The sequence below is a fragment of the Platichthys flesus genome, chromosome 24, assembly GCF_949316205.1.
Source record: "Platichthys flesus chromosome 24, fPlaFle2.1, whole genome shotgun sequence".
NCBI classification, from domain to species: Eukaryota; Metazoa; Chordata; class Actinopteri; order Pleuronectiformes; family Pleuronectidae; genus Platichthys; species Platichthys flesus.
In genome coordinates, this window is record NC_084968.1 from 4,770,628 (window position 1) to 4,787,643 (window position 17,016).

The 17,016-nt window shown below is 47.2% G+C and overlaps 1 protein-coding gene across 1 annotated transcript in view; it reads left to right on the top strand.

Annotated features, from left to right (window-relative positions):
* The first annotated feature begins 9,427 nt into the window (after positions 1-9,427).
* Positions 9,428-17,016, top strand: part of nlgn2a (neuroligin 2a) — a 161,265-nt gene continuing 153,676 nt past the window's right edge. The window contains exon 1 of the mRNA XM_062384143.1: positions 9,428-9,626. The gene's annotated coding sequence lies outside the window, so the exon portion shown is untranslated. The remainder of the gene's footprint in view (positions 9,627-17,016) is intronic.

A 17,016-nucleotide genomic window follows, 5' to 3' on the forward strand; every position in this document is an offset into this window, starting at 1 on the left:
TGGCATTCTATGTGTAGGATATCCTTTAGCAAAGCTCTTTGGTTCATCTGCTCTCGTTTCGAGGGTCGTCTGTCTCTGAGACTCCTGCCTTCTCCTCCAGTGCACTGGAGGAGAATGGATTCCGTGGCGCCCTGAACATCAAAGAACGTCACTTGAACACTTGACAGCAAACTCTCTCTTCTGTTGGACGAACATGGCGCTGGAAGGCATCAGCGGCATCATTTGTGCTTGTTACTGTTCTGCAGTACAAAAAGATTAAAGTGGAGTAAAGCCCCAGGGAGAGGTGTGGATAGAGAACCCCGGTTCACTACATATTTCTTGATGTCCGCACCCTTTTAAATGAACTAGCTGCTGCTCCATCTTTCCGTGTCCATTGCAAATCAGCTGAGCGAGCTGTCAGCCTATATGCTTGCTTGTTCAAATTACAAGTAGCATTATCTTCAGTACCTTCTATTTGTGTAACTCGGATCCACATCCTCCCTCCCTCCTCGTGCTGCTGCAACAAGCCCTGTTTCCCCATGGGGACCATTAAGGTTCCATCTAATCACCTAATCTAATAATGCTGAAAAGTTCAAGTGTTGTGCACATTGCGAGCAAAGTGCTGCTCGGCGTCATCCATCTGGAACGATGATGTTGCCCGTGATACAGTCAAAGAGATGTCTTGTCGTTTGGATACTCCTCCCGGAGGAGCCACTTTCCACTTCCATTATGTAGATTGAGCTCCGCTCCTCGCGCTCCGTCTCCATTTTCGGAACGCGCCGCCCACGAGGCAGCGGGCTGCAACAAAAACAAAGAATTTGGATGAATTAAATATATTGAAAAATAATTACAGTCAGCAAAAAAGTCAGAGCGAGATAGGTCTGCCTAATAACCTGTAAAATGATGTCTCCTTCTGGTTATTATTCATAATGGAGCGTGCACGCAGGGACACACAGAGATGCAGGCACACTCACACTCACTGGTCTTTGTGCCTGTGCTGGTGTGTGTGAGATAGATAACGATTAGGTGCTGAGTTTATGGATAATTCTGCTTTATTACAACTTTGATGTGGTCGTTTTGCGACTGCACCTGACAGTTAGCAATCAGTTGTTTCATAGTGAAGATGTACACGTGGACACATTCAGCTGGTAGAGTTTTTGAACAGAGTGCAGAGAAGTAGTAGTCTTGTGCCTCGATTTGCTCGTGCTTGTGCTCAAACGGTGTGTGTGTGTGTGAGTGTGTGTGTGTGTGTGTGTGTGTGTAAATGTGTGTGTGTGTGTGCGTGTGTGCGTGTGTATGTGTGTGTGAGTGTGTGTTACATCACTGGTAAAAGAAGGGCTCATATCAAAGTCACACATTTCCCCCTCATTTTACTACCTCCTCACCATGAATAATACATCAAACATCAGTCCCATGAGCAGCATCCTCTTGCCACACAGACACACACACACACAAAAGCACAACACAACAAATTAACCTACTAATGTTAAAAATGACTACATTTGTGTTTATGACAACAAGGTCATAAAGCCAAAGTATCCTGGGCAGAGGAAGTAATGAAAAATGCAAAGTTTCTCTCTCTCTCTCTCTCTCTCTCTCTCTCTCTCTCTCTCTACACCCCTCTCTCCCCCCCCCCCATCTTTCTTTATACCTCAGGGTGCCAGCTTTCATTGAAGGGACATGTGGCACCGCAATTAGCACTGGCCGATTCATGGATGTGGAGACCACGCCAATGCTCAGATGGGAACAATTAAAAGCAGATGCCACTCCAGCTAATGGGCTGTGCATAAATGTGTGTGTGTGTGTGTGTGTGTGTTTGTGTGTGTGGTACGGAGATGCTAAGTTACATAGACAGCACAAGAAGGGGTGGCATATGCTGGAAACCAATGCAAGTGGAGCTCCTTTAGCACTAATCTGGCGGGCGCCCTGCTGCGACAGATCAGAGGGAAGGGATGCGATGGGGGGGCCTGCTGAGGAGCAGAGATACCGGAAAACAGGATGGGAGGGAAAGAAGGAGGGAGGGATGGAGGGCAGCAGATATAACCGGGCGAGTATAGCGTGGAGTGGGGGAGCCTGGGAAAACGGAGGGCAGGCTAAGTGTAAGTAAACAAGCAGAAAGAGGATGGAGGTGAAGGAGCAGGCTTGCTGCGACAAGAGGGTGGATGTAAAGCGAGGGGAGGAAGGTGGAAAACGTCCACTGGGAGAGATTTGCTGTGAGAGGAAGCAGGTGGAAGGGCTGGCGCGACAAGATGGTGATCATCTCGGTAAATTATCCTTTTTAAAATTTGGAGACAACAACTTTGGACCTTATTTTTTTTTTCACTCCCTGGGTGTAAAGGATGCATCCAAAATGTGGTCACGTTCATAAAGGAATGAACCGGCTCCAGATGCAAATGAGGGACAGTTATTAACTAATAATAATTAGTTAATAACAATCAAGACTAATTCAAAAGTCAAACCAAATGCCCTGCTGCCAGGGAGGAGAGAGAGAAACGATTCTCCTGAATTTGTAGTTTGTGGTGAATGCGTTATCTGGTTTAATCTTGAGCCCGGTTGATACTGAAGTAACTAACTTGTTTGAAGTGTAGCGGGACATTCACACAGTTATTTGGTTTTGAAGGAGCATTTTTGCGCATTTACAGCTACTTGTGTGTCGGATCTAATATTATATTTAGTAACTTTTCTAACATACCTGCTGGGTCTGGTTGTTCAAGCTGCATGATAAATTATGTCTCGATATCTTGTAATTCAGCATCCTCTAAAACACCCTGAAGCTCTTATGGGCCCATGGAGAACTATGTGATTTACTCCAAAGAAAAACCTTTTCCATATATTACCACATTATCCCATTTTCATCTTATTGAGTCCATGAATCCAACCCATATCATTCCGACAAGTTGAAGAAAAACGAGCGGATCAGGCTGAAACACTGGTGTGTTGTTGATATGCCGAACGGGTCCGTGACAGCAGACATGATCAGGTTTCCTCTGGAGCTGTGTTTCTGGCCACCTGATCAATAGCGGTCCAATATTCGCTCTCCCTGTCCGCGCTGTGTTTCTCTGCAGCAACTCCCAAGTGATATATCTGTCTCCTCAGCTGCCAGATGCTCCACCGTGTTCACAGCCCGGCTCGTCAGCTGGTCGGTGGCGGGCGAGTCTCGTACATTGTGTTACAGCTTCATATAAGAAAACAGCTGCCTGCCGCAGAAAATGGGATTTGTCAGAGCGGTGAGATTGTAACTTTTCACCTGTGTTATTAATATTTTTGATTTATTTTTGATAAAAGGATAGGGATAAATGCAGATAAGTAGGCCCAGTGAATGCATTTGTTACTCCTGCTGTGAATAGAGATAACGACAGGTGGAATGTTGACAACTGAAATTGGAGAGTGGATACAGGGGAAGAAAGCGAGCTGGCCTCGAAACAGTCTGGCATTAAACAATTTTATTTTTTGTATGGAACAGATGTGATATAATGTCTGAGTGTGTTCATTTAAGTGGTGCTGGTATTAGTAGAAGTACATGTAGTAGTACATGTTTAATCTTTGAGCAGAGGATTGCTTCACTAACAACCTGCTAGCTGTGGCTCCAAATAAACAGATGTGAGAGTGACAACCAATATTCTATCTAAATTCCCCTGAAACTTACATAAATACTTTTTAGTATCAGTACTTTTACCCTATCAGTCAGAACCCATAGTTGTGAAATGTAGAAATTCTGATGCACGACACCGGTTATAAAAGGAAAATTACCTTTTTTAAATAACTTCTTAACATCCACAACTGCAGTCCTGGTGGCTTATTGGATGGTGAAAAACTCATATCAACATTTAACAGCACTATTATTATGGCGGACCAGCACCAGCTGAGGGATCTGCTACTGCACAAATGAACAGTAGAATGAAATATGAACTTGAGAGCAGGCACTTCAGGGGAGCTGCACCAGAGACGATAGTATATCCACACTAGTCTGGACTTTATGGACTGGAAAATCAGCAGCACCTTTCTCCTGCACCTCTCTCCCACAAGGAATAAAAAAGAAGGGAAGGAGGTGTAAAGACGGTTGGAGAAGTCCACTGCCATGAGTGGGCGTGCCACAACGAGGGGTCTCAAGGTGGCTTAGCCCCTTGGGGTTCAATGTTTTAGCGATATTTTCAGGGTGAGCATGTGAAGCGTTGTGTAACTGTATATCGTTCTGTGTCTGCGTAATCAGATTCTTAAATGTGGAAAAGAATCTATTAATGTGCGCATCGATCTGTGGTTGTGAAAATAAATATTTAATATTAATGGCTGTTTGATGGGAAAAATAAAAACAAAACTTAAAATCGTTTCAATCTCTTCTCTCATTCCCAGCAGCCATCACGCCTTTTTGTAAAAGAACACATGAGAAATGAGATAAAAAAAATAGCTGCCTCGCTTTCAATACCTTAGCTTAGGTTAAAAAATAAATAAAATCATAGTGGAAATACGTAAATAAAAACATCAATTTTTTTACAAATCTGATTACACAAACACACACATACACAGATAGCGGGAAAGCATCTTTTAATTTCTGTTCATATTTGCAAATCTCTGCATGCATTTGCAGACTATTTGACACATTTACAAAGTGATTACACGCACACGGGTTGAGATACAGTTACACAGCTCTCCATAAACACACACATAGACAACGTAGCTACAATATTGGCCCCATGTGGCCCCCTCAGTTGTGATGGATTACCCTTTAAATTAAGCTTCAAGAACATATGGCTGTCGTTTCAGCACCATGGACAGCTCTGTTTGGCGGCTGTAGGCTGCACCCAACGCACACAATGTGATAAAAATAAGAAAATGAGCAGGGACATATCCAAGCTCGTTTGTTTATTGTTATTCAGGTGCAAGTCCAGAAGGGGGCTGAAGTCAATGATAAAATAGTAATATCAAAATTTGGGTTTTGTTGACCTTTGACCCTTGACCAATGACCTCTGGAAATGTATCCATGTGTTGATTATTTTATGTTGTGCACACAAACACACACACACACACACACACACACACACACACACACACACACACAAAGGAACAAAAACAACACCCTGCTCCCTGTGTGGCTATGCCGGCGAGCAGGGCAATAAATAAAACTGTGCTCACACATAAATCCAACCTCACGGTGATAAGTGGGTTATGTGAGAAACACAACCACGATGCCAGGAGGGAAAGAGCCAGACAGGAGGAGGACGAGGAGGAGGAGGAGGAGGAAGAGGGATTGATGTTGGGAGAACACCACCAGTTACTGACCTCGGGCCGGACACCTTCCTTGCGGGCCAAGGAGCTATAGCAAGAGAGGCAGAATAAATGTGAAGCTACAAGCGAAGTCAAGAGAGATTACTAGTGAAGGAGTTTGGGGAAATCAGCGCGAGGAGCTTCAGATGTGGTGCAAGGGTGAGAACACGGAAAAGACATGAGGAGGCCAACGTGGAGAAGCTGGAGGAGAGGGAGCGTGTTTGCGCCTTGCAGTTCCTCTCCCTCTCCTGGAACGCTTTGTGAAATAAAAGCTCCTGGGATCCGCATGCTGGAGTTTGTCCTCAGCTAGTGTGACATCGTTGCAGGTGTTAACTTTCGCAAAAGAAATGAAAAGTCTGTAATTATGCATATAATGAACACAAGGTTAGCGTGTGCAATACCGCGCTGCCCTTGTGATTAGTCGTAAACAAACGATTGTTTCTCTTTGATATTCTCCTTTAATCTCCGCAACAGTGCAGCTTCTCAGCGTCTGCAAACGCAGAGGGGGATTTGTGGGCGTGCTCAATAGATCAGGTCGCCGGAAAGTAAATTAGAGCGGGTGGCCTTTCTGCATAGTGTGGGCGCCTCAGACCGAAAAGGTTAATGCCTCTTTGAGATCGCAATGACATATTATTGCAAACACCTCCGAGCAAACAAAAGATTTGATTGTACGATTGCAGGATGTAGCTGTTGCAGTTTGTTGTCGATGGAATATCCAAATCCACAGTGCGTGTGTGTACGTGTACTGCACATGCTTATGCTTGTATATACCTGTGTGGCATGATATCCATTTATGTGTGTGTGTGTGTGTGTGTGTGTGTGTGTGTGTGTGTGTTTGTGTGTATATATGGAAGTCTTATGCCCTTACCTTCAATTGCAGAGTTCTCTGTTATATCGTTTCTGTTCTCCTTTGAAAAGCAGAGAGTCAGGAGCCTGAGCTGAGTGCCTGTAGGGGCCCGATGGACTCTAGGGCCACATTGATCGGTCTTGTGACTGGTCACTTATCCGCAGAGCTGTGCAAATCATGCAAACTGTACTATAATGGTTTTCTGGGGTTGTAAATACACACAAAAACACTGCAGAGGCATTCTCCACAGACCAGCAGCCCTTCCCTGGGGCTCCACATGGGCAAGCTGGCCTCTAGCGCAACACACATCAAATATGTGTGTGTGAGTGTTTTTGTGTGTTCTGTTTGTGCTTATCTTTTCAGGAGCTTTTCCAGCATAAGCGCTGACCTTGTCAGGACCAGTGGACCTCATGGGAACCAAAGCCCGGTCTTGTCTGAGGTCCTGGTTGAGGTTAGAGGTAAGATGTGAATTGTAGTTAGGTTAAAGGACCGGTGTGTAGTATCCACCCCTCCCCTCACCCGTACCTCTCCCAGTGTGTAGGAGAACAGCGGCCTGCAGGTGACATTAAATGTGAGAGGAGCTCCTCAGAACCAGTGATTGGTTAGTCCGGACTGGGATGTTATAAGCGGCGGTTTAACAACTATGAATTTTATTATATAATACATTTTTGACAGTAGATCCTCCTGTATGTGTGTTTGTGTGTATATGTGTGTGTGAGAGAGAGAGAGAGAGGGAGAGGGGGGGGGGGGGGGGAAATGGGGTTTGTAAGTGTCTTGACACATGTGTTTCAATTGTGCATCAACGTCATGCATCAGTGACAGACAAGAAGTGGTCATGTGAATGCACTGAGGAGAGTGTGTGTGTGTGTGTGTGTGTGTGTGTGTGTGTGTGTCTGTGTGTGTGTGTGTGTCTGTGTACTTCCACATTTGAGTGCGTGTATCTTGGTATTGGGGCTCAGGTGGTCAGGGCTCCCTTGTGGGCCATCACCTCTGATGCTTGGCTGGAGGCTATCAACTGTAGGACATCGACCTCACCCCTGAACAACCACACACACACACACACTCCACCTTGGCTCGATGGGACACCACCGGGGAATGTACATCCACCACCACACGATTTGTCTTGATGGCTGAGATACCGCAGCCCCACGGCAGCCTATCTCTCTCTGCCTCGTCTGTGTCCCTCAGCTAGTCTGAGGTGCTCAAAGGTAAAAAAAGGCAGGACAGGACTGACAGAATGTTCTGGCTGATCGACGACAGCCCGGCTCACCCTGCATGAGCGAAGCAGCAGCCTGTGTCTGTGCCTGGGGTTTCTAGTGAGTATGAAACCGGCACATGGATGTTAGGGCAGTAAATCGTCTCTGCAATGAGATGTGGCCTGGGAGCATCGTCTGGACAGGCCAGGCTGGGATGCTGTCGGGGGAGTTACTCATTTCACTTTGGTTTAGCCGGTTTAAGACATTACCTCTGGAGACTGTCCGCAGAAAAGGGCTTGGACTAGAGTTTGCCTTTCACACGTGAATAAAGCAAAGAAAGCAATTCTGTGTCTTCTTCAACACACCCACTCGCCCATGATGAATGATCTCCGGCTCTTTGGGACATTCTCTGGAGTTTTTACTATAGCCTCTCTCTCTGACATTCATTTGCCTTCTCACGTACAACCCCTTCTCGAGGACATCCGGAGATTATCCGAAATTGAGTGCATGTCTGAAAGCAGCTTTAAAGTCCTCCTGCGAGCCGGGACATCCTGGCAGGTGTCCTCCCCAGGTGTTCATGGCCACAGATGCATGGCTCTGCAGCGGGATAGTGACTGAAGCAGATGTTTGGCCGTGTTACGACCCGGGTAATAAGACAGACATGTGGCCGCGCGGCAATCGAGAGGGCAGCAGGTGCTGCCGCCGCGCAGCCATTACCATCTGCATTGATGAGATCAGGGACTCGGCCGTGCTGGATGCGAAAAGCTCACCGTCCCTTAAAGCAAAACCATAGATAAAAGCTGGCCAACAGAAGGCCTAGGAAAGTGTAGCGGGGTGTTGCATCCTCATGTCATTGTACGGTGAATCATTCTTATCATCTATGACACCACTATGAAATTCTTTTTAATGCCCCATTTGGCGCTTAAAACAGTGTTGTGATATTTATCCTCTGGTGATTAACATTGGTTAGCCTGGGGATGGGGATGGGGTGGCGGATTAGAGGAACGGAGAATGACATGCTCGCCGTGTCTCGAGGTCAAGCCACACGACGGCTGAGGAGGTGGAGGGCAGCGGCGGACGGAGGGATGCTCGGATGAAAGGGTGGCGGCAGAATGAAGAGACGCAGGGATAGAGGATGAGGAGGAGGAGGAAAAACACAAGGGGTGGTATCGCTTTAACTTCCCGTGACGTCATGCTGATGCAGACGTGGAGGAGAGGGATGCCGAAAAAAAAAACAAAAAAAAAAACATGAAAGTCCTGAGCAGTGATTTCTCCTCATCCTCCTCCTGCAGGAGAAGATGGAGCCCGACCCTGTGAGCACGCGCACACATGTTCCCGCCGCAGACCGAACGCGACGCTGCGGGGGTGCACGCGTTCCCTTTATTTAATTTTTATTTCTTTCTTTTTTTGCTAAGAGATGCGACCATATTGAGGTCAGAAGAAAGCGTTGCCAGGGCGACCGGCACTGCGGCGCGCGTCCCCGACGTGTGACGTGCTTGGTGCGGGCGCGTGCCAGACGAGAGAGAGAGAGAGAGAGAAACAGGGAGAGGGAGACAGGGTGAGAGAGAGAGAGAGAGAGAAGCGCGGTCACGGTCGCCGACCACAGCAGCGGCAGGCAGCGGCAGCAGAGGCGCCGTCGTCCCGCAAAGACTCCGCCGGAGCACCGTGTTGCCCCCCCCTGCCCCCACCCCAGCACCGAGGCTGGAAGCGCCGCTCCGTCCGGAGCTTCTCCATCATCCGCGGGGATTTACCGAGGATTTATCGAGCACACACAAAAAAATCATAATCGGCTGCAGACGCGAGCACTGGCCCGACACAGGTGGCACGAGCCGGCTGAGTCCCCGCAGACACGTCCGGGTTGTTTTGTGGATAAAAAGAGGAGGCTGTCATCCTGCAGGACCGAGCGATTCCTCCGCTTCTCCGTGTTCCGCCGCCTGCTGCCCTCGGATGGGGGATCTCTCCGCGTCCTGCTGTGTGTGATGCAGCAGAGCAGCTTTGTTTTTTAGAGATCCTGCCTCCTCCGGCTGCATGGACTGAGCCAGCTGCAGCTGCAAGCGGTGGCATCTTTTCCCACTATTATTATTTAGCTTTTTCTTTCTTCTTTTTTTATATTTTTACGCTTGATTTTCACCCTTTTTTTCGTTGTGAATATGTGTTGGCACAGTTTTTGCTCACTTGACATTTACTGGACTGCCGGGAGGAGGGTTTAGGGAAGAGGAGGTGGTGGAGGAGGAGGAGGAGGAATTGTCAAAAAGGAAAGGAAAGGGAACATTAAAAAAAAGAAGCCAGGAGGCATCAGTTGAAATCTGGCATCCATCCACCATCCAGTGGGTCAGGAACAGGTAGGCTGAGCTTTAAATATGATTCCTAATGAAAAATCCAAGTTGCAAAATAAAACAGGTTATATACGAAATGGAGATGATGATCAGCAAATGGTTCTTATTGTTTTTTAATTGTTTCTCTACATTGTAATTCCACAGAGGGCTCTATTGTGGGGGAAATGCATGGAAATACACATTGTTTGCAGTAGCACCTTCAAAGACAAGGCCATTATATTCCATTAGTTTCCTACCCTGTCATTCTAAAGTAGATTGTTTTGGGGGGTGCGGAATGCATGGAGCACCCTAAAAGTTAAAGCATTTGTCCAAACTTGTCAGATTTTTTCATTTGTTACCCTTGTCATCATTAATAGGACTATATTTGTTGGGATATGAATGGAGAAACATGCTGTCAGCTGCAGCCCCCTAAATGAAAATGCATTTTCAGACCCCTCTAGGTCTAGAGTATATTTTTTGTGAAAATGAGTAGAGATGCATGTTGTCAGCAGCAGCAGCAGGAGCACCCTGGAACAACATGCATTTTCAGTTGCCCCAGACATGTCATAGTTTGTTGCTCTCTTCTTTTAGCAGCATGTGTTTGTATGTGTAAATTTGCTGAGTGGCGATGTCAAAGCTGCTGTGAGTGAGTCGTGCTTCACGCCGGCAAGCCTCCGTCCTATCTGTGAGAGGAGAAGTGCCCTCCCTCCCTTGTACCACTAATGAGGACCCTGGACCCGGAGCTCCTCTGGTGAAATGAGACAAACAGAGGCTGCTATTCAGTCAGGCCCGAGAATCATTCCTCCTCGCTCCTATAACAGGCCAAATTTGTAGCCCATCAATCAAGGGCCCTTCGCTGAGATGGCATTGATGCTCGGATCGCTAGCTGGTGATCATTTCTGTCATTGTGTGCATTTGTCTGGAGTGAGAGTGAAATGGACAAGAGTGAGAGGGAGATTTTGCCAGCACACTTTGCCTGTGCTGCAGACAGATGCACGCTCACAAAAGTCCCCCTTCAATGGTTCAACCATCCCTCAACTTAATAGGAGCATCTCACATGGGGTCTTTATACTCGAAAAGACCCCAGGAAACGCCATGGCCATGAGAACATATTCCCCTAAAAGCACCCCTACACACACACACACACACAGAGCAAGAAGAATGGACCGCATTTATATGCTGTGGCTGGTGTTGTGGGGCATTCGGATCGGCAGGCCCTGCTAGATGATAGAATTCAGCAGGGACAAGAAGACCTCTGTTCTTATCTGCGGCGACGGGAAAGGGAGGACAGCTCCGCTCGACTCAGCTCAGCTCGGCTCATCTCAGTTCAGCTCGGCTCACCTTCTCTCCTCGGTTTTAGGCAGCGAGCCTGTAAGGCAGATAGGGACATCTCTGTGGGGAGGATGCGTTATTTAATGGAGAAAAATGTGCAGCCGTCCTCGCGCTAAATAGATGCTGTCACAGAGGAGGTGTTCTTTATCTGGACGGCGGCGGGCTGGAAAGTTTGAGGATGCGTGGAGATGTTTGAGGGGGATGAAGGTGGCCTGCTCATGCTGTGTGTGGAGCTATTGCGGGCATTTGTCACTGAGGGGGGGGGGGGGGGGGGGGGGACATTGAAGCATAGAGAATGTCTGTAGTAATATAATATGCCATGTTTGGTTCATACATTTGGGGTAATTGGCTAAGTTGCTGTAAGCCTACACAAACTCAAAGAACAGCCTTGTCGAGGAGGCCTGGAAACACCATTTGAAGTGTGTGCTTGAGTGTGTGTGTGCGTGTGTGTGTGTGTGTGTGGGGGGGGGGGGGGGGGGTGTTAGTCATCATCCTGCATTCAAACATTTGTTCATTTTCCCAAATGTCCAAAACGAAAATGCATCTAAGGCCCCTGAAACCAATGCTGAGTGGCATCCATCCTGGGCAAGGTGCAGCGGGGCTGGAGGCAGATGGGCCCTAGGCGCTCGGAGTGTGTCGTTGGGCAGATTGATGGCTCCCAGCGCGGGTCACTAAGCAGGCAACAGATGCAGGCCGGTGTTGTGACAGGATGGGATCTAAATGGTCATCACAATCCCACACGTTCACACTTCCACAGTCGTCGGCAGCCCCCCCGACTTGTTCATTTAACTGCTGCAAATTTAGTCCCTCGCGATTTATCTTTATCGTGGATAAATCAGCGACAGCAGGTTGCCGGGCTGGTCAGGATGTTCTCTGATGGCGGAGCTAATTTTAGCCGATTTAATGTCATCTGTGTAAAAAAAAGATAAAAAGTCTTCAGGATAATGGCAGCCGACTTGTTGACTGGAGACTCATGTGAGAAATGCTGGTGAAATTAAATGTTTGTTAAGCAAAGTCGAAATGAATCAGCCAAGCCAAGGCTGGCTGAACACGCAAGTCCTCAGGGAGGCGCTGTTGATCATATCTTCCTTCTGTCACAGAAATCTGTTTGAAAGTGCAGAAATTAATTTCCAGGGCTGGCGGCAGAATATTTTAGTTTTCATTTCCCCCACCGACAAAATCGTGAAGCAGTCTTCCACCCTTCAGCCGAACTTGACGGGTCCATTGTGACAAACTGCACCATTAGCAGTTGTATAATTGGCAGAATATTGAATATCTGTGGGAACCTGTTTTTGCAGATTTGAGGGATCTGTTTAGAAGAGGTGACTGGGAGCAGTGTGTTATACCGACACACACTTAATGAACACATCGGGAGAAAAACATTTCAGGGAGACTCATTTGGTTTGAGTGGATGTTCAATATTTTGACAAACCATGACATGTGCTAGTTGCGGTGAACACCTTTTAGTGTTCTCTGCCTCCCAAGTAGAAAATAAAGCAATTTAAATCTTATAAAGTATACTTTAAAGTATAATATGGCACTAAGCGGCTTTTTTATAATAGCTAATATAAGTAAAGTTAGAGTGGATTGATGATGTCATGGGTCTTTACCTCTGTTCTTCTATTTGGTGTGTGTGCATTTTAGTACATGTGACTTCCTCCACACCATTATGAAGAGGGTCCAGTACAAGCGACTTTCTTAATTTTCACCACTGAAGAAAACATTTTCTTCATTTGACAGGATGGCCAAAAGGAAATTGCTATCAGCAGTGTTGTGGAGCATAGCATGGCAATGCTAGCACGGGCTAATGGCTGTGGCTGGTTGGCTTATTTTTTGGTTCTCGTGTTTCTTTATTCAGTCATGCCTCTTGTTGTGCCTGTAGGGGGCGACCTGGGCTTCACTACACCTTACTGAGAGCACAGAGAAAGGGGTGAGCTGTGGCCTTAGAGAGGCCGAGTTGTGGTAGTGAATATCATGCATATAACCTTTTAAAGATAGAATATGCAACAATTCTTTATTACGAACAGACCTATATTATGTACTTTTGTGACTCTGAGAAATTGTATTCATGGTAAAAGGAGGTTTTATATTTGGCTAAATTGAATTGCTTCATATCTACGTTACTTGAGAGTTTGCTTGTCTTGGCTAGCGATGTATGACGAAGGAGAAACAAGTTGCTTGTCAGTTAGCCAATGAGCTAGCTTTCATCGGTCCATCGTATTGGATCACAATTATTCATCACTGTTTGCCTCACAAAATGAAAACAAAATTTAACACTCATGAAAATGACTGGTCACAGCAATGGTGGTTTACACACCAACGCCCATGAGCCCATGCCGCTTCACCACATCCTCAAACTAGGTCTATTATTGTTCTGACTGAGAGACCCCTAGTGGCTGAAGTTCTAAATTGCACTTTAATGGAATAACCCCATACTTTATGCTCCTTTTGGTGCGTCAAGGCTCAGGTAATTGACAACAAGCTGTTCTTCTTCCTTGAGCCCAAGTGTCCCCATGCAATCACCCAGTCTTTCACATGTGTTTGTTGTAATGTGCAGGCAACCGGTCTCTCCCCATTAAATTAAATTGACTTAACGCCAAGTGTACATGCTTCTGTAACACCATATACACTGCACGACTCCTTCAGTGCCTTTATTCCTCAGTCATGTATTAATTTGTCACACTTCTCTCTCCATTTGTGGCCAACTCATTCATTTGGTTCAAAGGAAGCCTGGCAGCGGTTTTTCTATTGCCAGGAGTGTGCGTTGTTGCTATGGCAGCATCTTTCTGGACGGATAAGCCCCTGCAATGATTTTAAACCTCAGGCTCGTGTTTTGTTTTCATTGGTGAGTGCGTGTGCTCCAGCATGTGTCCCTTTATATTCAAGCTGCGGAATTAATCAAAAAAAACACAACTGTCATCACCATATCGACTGCTGCAATGTCCAAATTGCTGGAGGATGCATTTTTTCCCCCCTTTGTGATAAAGCCCAGTAAACAGTGTTCTCCGGGGCTGTGCAGAATCCTGACATGAAATCGTTATCATCAAATATTTTATTACTGTCACAATCTGCGAACCTAAGCATTTAGCATGTCTTATTTACTTTTTCTGCACTGAAGGAAAAGCAGCGTTGGGTAATACTATGTATTCTTTATTTTGCGTTCAATGCTACTGATTTGCTTTAAGAGTTATTGAAAGACCGAAGCGTAAAGATTTGATTATATTGTGGAGGATTGTTGCCTCGAGACGAGTACCTCTGTCTTTCCAGCTCAGTCTGTCAGTGTTTCTGTTTTGTTTTACGATTCTCTGAGTGTGCTGGTCTCCCACAGTCCCTCCACAGTGGCCCCTCTCTCCTCTTTTTCTGTGCCCATTGAATGAGGTCTTTGCTCTCTGGGGCGCAAGATGGAGACGAGGGGTTAGAGCCATTACTTGTCTCGGCTCCCTCTTTGCTCCCTCTGCCTCGGTCCTACTCTACTGTCTCTGCTCGTCGCTCCCAGTTTCTCTTATACACTCTTCCGCATCCGTCCGGGCTGTGGTGTCCCCAGGGGGCTCATTAAGGTAAGATCAAGGTCGAACGCTTTCTGACACGTTTTGATCGAACTGAAAAGAAACCCCCCAGATGTTTGCTTCCGGAGTTTTCAACCAACTGCAGTGGGAACCGTCACATCAGCACTCCTCCCACCCTCCGCTAGAACCAGGCTGACCACCGGCTAAGATCAATGAACATTCACTCTTTTCTTCAAAGCGATTAAAAAAGCCAGGGAAAGACACAGAGACGATGAGAAGACGAAAACCACCCAGAACATCCACCAGCTAGCTCGGGACTGCTTTAGCTCCCCTGTTTAATTTGACATTGCATGATGCTGGATTTGGCTCCACACTCCCTCTGACAACAGAAAACCTGGAAAGATTAAAATCTCTGCTGGGTGATTTTATATTTTATAATTCCATTTATAATAGAGGTGCAAGGCTTCAATGGGATTTCATTCTTCTGTGCTGCAGAGTCAGGCCCTGAATAGAAAGCAAGATATAGATTTGATGGAATCAACAGTGCTGGAGTCAGCAGCAGCCGGGATTAAATATATCCTGCTTTCTGGCAAGTCCGATTGACTGACAGTCAGAATCCATGTTGCTCTGAGTGGTGCAGCTCATCCCTCTGGCACAGTGGAGGTCTTCCCTGCATATCTCTTGTGCATCTGCAGGAATTGTACCTGTGTGCTTAATTTTTTTGCCCTTAATCCCCGTCTGCGGGCCTTTTTATAGGCCGGGGGTTTTATACCCAAAGCTCACAGCAACATAACTTTGGAGATCAATGCGTTTATGAAAAGGAAACTTTTTGTTCCTCTTGTGTTGTTCATTACAGTGTCTCACAACACAGCATCTTGGTGCATCTTCCATTTAAAGCCACTCACCGCATTTTACTTCTCACAATAGACGGGGATGCGGACAGATTGAGTGAGTTAGAGCATTGGCAGCATCTCAAGGTCAGGAGTGGCCACATCCTTGCGAGAACCCCCACAGTAAACCCTCAGCATCGCAAACAAGCTCTGGGTCAACGTGGCTGGAGACGGCCGGCCCGGCGCGTCCCACTATGCCTGCCCTCTTACCCCAGACACTTACACAGGGAGGTCGAGAGAGTGTGTGCTCTGAAAGGCAAGTGGCCACGGATGTCACAGGAAATCGAAAAGAGCAGGGTGGGGGGGCGAGCCGAAGAGCAAATAGGAGGGTGTTTCAGCAGCGCGAGCCGCGATGGAGTGTGCCGCGCAACAGGGAGACCGAAAGGGAGAGAGAGACGCCACGAACATATACACCGTCATCTCTACTTTGCACTCCGAGCATCTGCTGTATGCTTCCTCTCCCCTGCTGTTGCAGGTACATTAGTGCGGGCTGACACGCCGCCACGCATATTAGTATGAGCTGTCAGCAGGAGCCCCAACAACCAGCGAGAAGAGGACCAGTTTAATGGTAATGCTGGCAAAGGAAGTAGCAGCAGTAGTGGCTGTGCTGGCCAACAAGCTGAAGTGTTATCACCGTGGCTGCACTGTATAATGATGAGGGTCGTTATAAAACACATATCTCCACACACACACACACACACACTGAGCGCTGGTCTCAGTCAGTCAAACATAATGAGCCTCCGTGGTGATATAGCCAGTGGCTGTCCCATAGTACCGGCTAGGCTGTTATCCATTTGATGTCCATGTGTTGACATAAGTGACGGTGGGTTGCAGTGGCTGGGTCTGAGGCACGGCTCAAGCTGCCGGCTAATGGCCACACTTGAGGATGCTGAGACACTCGCCGCCGCTGTCGATCTCCCAGGGGTTGGTGCCGCTGTTCAGACCGCAGCCCGGAGGAGCCGTGGATGAGCTGTTCTCAGCCACATCCCCCCTCTCCACCTCCCCTCCTGTGCAGACATTTACCGTGAAGGCAGGCATGGGAGCGCAGTCGCACGCCATCTCCTCAACCTTACTTTAATAATTGAGACCCCGACCCCCCCTCCGCCTCCTCTCGACAAATGGAGCGGTTCGAGTACTTCCGTATGCCGTCGCGCTCCAGTTGATGCATTGTTAAGCTGCCGGGGCTTTAACTGTCGCGACGGCGGATGCTAATGAAAAGAATAAGGTTGTTCTTATGTGGTGAATTAGGATGTCTCTTATTTGACAGGCCCTTACGAGACTATGGATGTGTTTGTGTGTGTGTGTCTTGGTTTGGAAACGAAGGCGCGACAGTGATGAATGAGCAGCGGAACGGCGGCGTTACGCTTTTTGCACTGATTGTCCCGGTTACTGTCGCAATCAAACAAAGAAACCACGTACCCTCCGGATGACACACGCACTCACATGTGCACACGGACACACACTGCAGGGAAAACCTTTCGCCACGCCTTTTCGCCTGTGATTTATTTTAACTACATGCACTTTCCCTTTGTCTTAATATTTAAGGATGCAGCACTTGTATTCTCCATCCTTCACGGAAAACAATGCATGCTGGTGGAGTCATTCATCTGTGACTCCTCACACTGTCTCTCAAGGCTGAAGCAATTCTTCTGCTGACAAATGGCAGCAGCAAAGAGGGGGCTAATTTCC